Raw genomic sequence first — 5,365 nt, 5'->3', positions numbered from 1 at the left:
TCCAGGGAGGGCAGGCAAGATTATGCTTTGATAGACAGATGATGGCTTTTGCTAATGAAATTCAAGGTTAACTGGCAATGTCCAAGTCTCAGCAGGGGAAATGTGTCTGTGACAGACTATGGCATTGTTTGTCATATTTCTGGGTTGAATGTTATCATGACAGTGTTGCATAGCTTAGTTTTCCTGATACACAAGGAAAGAATGGGTTAATGGCATTTCAAGGAGACCTGCAATGTTGGCCTAAGTGCTCTTTTAGAGAAGAATGGGCCATGAAGCAAAAATGAAACAATTTACCTATGTTAACACACCAAGTGAAATCCACTCCCTGTATCTGAAAAGAATACTCACATATTCTTTTGATTCCAAGAATCACTTTAGAGAAGTGCTATGCAACAAAGCTTTATTGAAGTGGGGGACTCCCTGGCAGAGGCCAGGCAGAAGAGAAAGGCAGAAGGAGAAGACACAGAGCTGTTGAATACAGAAAAGCAAGGGTGTTGTTCATGACAGAGACTGCCTGGAGTACGGGGCCCAAGGACTCTGTTTACAGTACTGCTCTGGACTAATACATATTGTTTGCGTTTAGGCATAGCTGTTGGAATGCTTGCACATAACTTTGGGTTCACTCTGTCTCCTTGAAGATATAAAGTCCATCTCCAGGAGCCAGAAAGTACCTGTCTGGGGAAGGCACAGTTATCAGGGAGCAACAAAAACTAGGTCCTAGAGCCCAAGGAGATAGGAGATCACCATGTCTAGATACTATATTTGAGTTTCCAGGGGTATTCCAAGAGGCTATAAATGGCTGGGGTTCCAAAAAAGTGTTCCCCTGGTCAATCTGTGACAGTGACCATATCTAAAGAATTATCTAGAATCCCAGCTGAATCCACCTGAGATACTTGCAACCTCTGGTAACTTCCTTTTTCTTCACATAGGTGTATTTCAGGGACCAATTACACTGTATAGAACCAGAACAAGAGGAAGGGATGGCTATCCAGCCACACTGCCTATACCTTTAGTGTCTATCTGTCACTATTAATATTGTCTAATGATTACACTCAGTAGGAAGCTGGGAAGGTTTTTTGTTTTGTTTTGTTTTTAATTACATAGAAACACAACAAATACAGGGATACATATATCCATGTTTATGATTATTTTTTTCTATTCTGTAATTCAGGGGTTGTCAATCAGGGGTATGCATACCTCTGGGGGTACTTTGAAAGATCCCAGGAGATATGTGGTGGTGGGTGGGAATGGAGCATTGCCATCCCATGCCACTGCCTCACAGAAGCAAGGCTGGGGTGGGGCAAGAGCAGGGCCACACAGATGCTACACTGCCACCACTTGGTTGCTCACTCTGCCACTCATCACGCCACTGCTTGGTGTCTGGCTTCCGCTCACTCCCCCCCACCCCACTTAGCGTCTGGATGCTCACGACACTTCCCCCCTGGGGTTACACTTACTAAAAAGGGGGCCGCCAGACTTACACTTATTAAAAAAGCTTGAAAACCCCTGTTTTAGGTAGTTAGGCTTGCAATATTTTTCACCACCTTAATGTAAAACATATCTATAAGAAAGAACTATATATATATTGTGAATACATGTCTGGGGCTCGGGTTAGGGATATCACAGAGAGGATCCCAGCCTACATCTGACCTGCAGACCAGTTGATGATCTTTTCAAAGAGTTTCCCTAGGATTGAGGTATGGTTGTCATCCATGTGGGAATGAATGCCACAGCCAGGGGCAACCCTGACTGCATTATGAAGGAATTTGGGGCTCTGGGGGACAAACTTGTCTTCTCCTCCAGGTTGGATGCATGGCAAGGTCTGGTTAGCTCTGCCAACCGTGACCTTGCATTGTCGGCCCATGTTCATCTTGGAGTCAATAATGAGTGGAGGACCCAGGCAACTATAGGCCCATCAGTCTTACCTCAATCCTAGCGAAACTCTTTGAAAAGATCATCAAGGAGCACATCTGTGATGGGCTGGCTTCAGGGATGATGCTCAAGGGCAACCAGCACAGTTTCATTAGAGGTAGGTCATGTCAGACCAACCTGATTGCATCTCAAGTAAGACCAAGGAGGTGATCCTCCCCCTCTACGCGACACTAGTCAGGCCACAGCTGGAGTACTGCATCCAGTTCTGTGCGCCCCACTTCAGAAGGGATGTGAACAACATTGAAAGGGTCCAGAGGAGGGCCACCCTCATGATCCAGGGACAACCGGGCAGACCCTACAACGAGAGACTGTGGGACCTGAACCTGTTCAGCCTTCACAAAAGAAGGCTGAGGGGGGACCTGGTGACTGTCTATAAACTCACTGGGGGGACCAGAAGGGTTTGGGAGAGACCTTGTTTCCCCTAGCGCCCTCTGGCATAACAAGGAATAACGGCCACAAGTTGTTGGAGAGTAGGTTTAGATTAGACATCCATAAGAACTACTTCATAGTCAGGGTGGCTAGGATCTGGAACCAGCTTCCAAGGGAAGTGGTGCTGGCTCCTACCCTGGGGGTCTTTAAGAAGAGGCTTGATGCCTACCTGGCTGGAGTCATTTAAGCTCAGTTTTTCTCCTGCCCAGGTGGAGGGTTGGACTTGAGGATCTACAAGGTCCCTTCTAACCCTACTTCTATGATTCTATGTCAAAGGTCTGGAAAACTCATTTTTTTGCACCAGATTTTTAAGGGAGACACAACACTGTAATCAAATATTATGGAGATAAGTGTTAATTGGGAAAAAAAGGAGAAAAAATAAGCAATTAAGAGGGAAGTTAGTTAATATGGTGGATTTCTCTTTTAAAATCAGCAGGAAGTTTTTACAGATAAATGGGCCTTTCTCTGATATCTATCACAAGATGCATCATCTTTGTCAAATAACTTCTTTTATACAGCATCAACCAGCAGAAATAAAACAGTGCTGTGATGCTGCAGATGGAAATACTTTTCTTTTATGGAAGAGAAGCCCTGCCTCTGTGACCTCTAGTTTGGAATTGTGACGCTTGTGGATTTCATTGCAAGCCGTTTCTGGACTGGCATTCCTATATGCTTAGTTGAGGGTGAAGGAAGGTAAGTGTTTGTTGTATGGATTGTAGTTGTTTGCTATCACCAATGATACCAAGAAAATATTTTGTTTCTCTCACTCTCGTTTCCTTACCAATTCACACAAGTTGTCTATTCCTCATGCCACTCCCTGTCTTCTAATGTAATTTTGTTTTATTTCACAACTTAGTGACCTTCTGAATCCAACTCATCAGTGATTTTATTGACTTACATTATTGGCATATATATCCCAACAGCCATCCACAAGTGACCTGCTTTCTATGACCAGGTCGCTAAATGCTTAGATGCAGGAGTTGAGGTAGATATCACCTACTTTGACTTTAAGAAGGCCTTTGACATGGTATCCCAAACTATTGCCATAAATGAATTGAAGGGCTGTGCCATAGACAATTACACAGTCATGAGGGTGGCAAATTGGGTCATAACCAGAGAGTGGTGGTGGATGGGTCGGTATTGACGTGGAAAGATGTGGGCATTGGGTCCCCCAAGGCTCGGTCCTTGGGCCAGTTCTGTTTAATATCTTCATCAGGGACCTGGATGAGGATGTGGAAAGCACTCTGTCCAGATTTGCAGATGACACAAAACTATGGGGCCAAGTAAACACACTGATGGGAAGAAATTGAATCTAGGTGGACCTGGACAGGTTAGAGAAATGGGCAGGGAACAATAGGATGCAATTCAACAAGGACAAGTGCAAGGTGCCGCAGGAGAGGGAATTCCCAGTGCATCTATAGGCTGGGGAATGACTTCCTCAGCAGCACTGCAGCGTAAAGAGATCTTGGAGTCATTGTTGACTCCAAGATGTATATGAGTTGTCAACATGACAAAGTAATTAGCAGAGCTAGCCACACTTTGTCATGCATTAGTAGGTGCATCACGAACAGGTCCAGGGAGGTGACGCTTCCCCTTTATGTGGCACTGGTCAGACTGCAGCTGGAGTACTGTGTCCAGTTCTGTGTGCCGCAATTCAAGAGGGATGTGGACAACCATGAGAGGGTCGAGAGGAGGGCCATTTGTATGGTTAGAGGCCTGAAGGAAAGGTCCTGTGAGGAAAGACTGAGGGACCTGGACCTTTTCAGCATCTGCAAGAGAAGGCTGAGGGGGGGATCTTGTGGAAGTATGCAAATTCACCAGGTGGGGGCAACATGGAATAGGAGATGCTCTGCTTACCAGGGCACCCCTTGGAATAACCAGGAACAATGGCCATAAGCTGATAGAGAGCAGATTTAGGCTGGACATTAGAAAGAACTTCTTCACAGTTAGGGTTGCCAGAATCTGGAACAGGCTGCCAAGGGAGGTGGTGCTCTCCTCTACCTTGGGGGTATTCAAGAGGAAACTAGACAAACACCTGGCTGGGGTGACATCACCCGAGCACTTTTTCCTGCCTAGGCAGGGGGTCAGACTCAATGATTCATTAAGGTCCCTTCTGACCCTAGCATCTATGAATTTATGAACACTGAGGGTGCCTGTCCATCCTAAGCCTAATCAGGCACTGACTCTACTACCCAAAGCACTTGTCTGCCATGGTATTTGCATTGCTCTGGGCTCTCTGTTGTCTGTGGACTAGACTAGAGTTTTTTCTGTTTTCTTTCCCCACAAGAATCTTAACTTTGTAACAATCTTAAAATTGTTCTGTTATTTTTTTTAAAATGTACTCATTGTGGTGGTTCCCAATCCAGTTCTGTTCACCAAAAGTAACTGTGACTGATAGATCTGTCAGCCAGCTCAGCGCTACATTGTTAATATGCTAAGTGCCCTCTTTCTCCTCTTTCCATAAGTACCCAGGCCTGTCTCAATATTTTTTATTTTTTAACTACAAGAGACATCTCCTAATGGTCTCTGTAAAGAATAGCATTAATTGCAGTTTGTATTTCCTAGATGGAAGATACAGGGAGCAGTACTTCAAGGTCTCAGACAAGGATGCTTTTCAGAATGCCTGTGAAAAGAAGGCAGATACCAACAAAATTTTTGCCAAAAAAAAAAATAAATTCTTTAATTGCAAGTTTTTGGGAACAAACACCCTTCAGCCGGCATCAGAGAAAAGATTGTAAAAGTTTTCCTGGGTAGAAATGAAAGTTGATATTTCATAGGATTTCACAGAGGAGTCAATAGATGGAAAACTCTGGGCAGACAGTTCTTAGCTGGTCAGGAATCTCAGGTCTCCTGTGAGGCTGTGGTGATGCAAATTACCTTAGACAAAGGCAGCATCAGGATGTGGTTTCAGGTGGTCAAAGTTGTTTCCTGCTTGGGAGAATATGAAGATTTCATGCATTTTCTATATTATTATGCATATCAATATGGATATATGAAATAAGTA

This window comes from Crocodylus porosus, unplaced genomic scaffold (assembly GCF_001723895.1).
Source record: "Crocodylus porosus isolate Cpor-Errol unplaced genomic scaffold, CroPor_comp1, whole genome shotgun sequence".
In the NCBI taxonomy this organism is placed as follows: domain Eukaryota; kingdom Metazoa; phylum Chordata; order Crocodylia; family Crocodylidae; genus Crocodylus; species Crocodylus porosus.
This window is presented reverse-complemented; position numbering follows the sequence as displayed.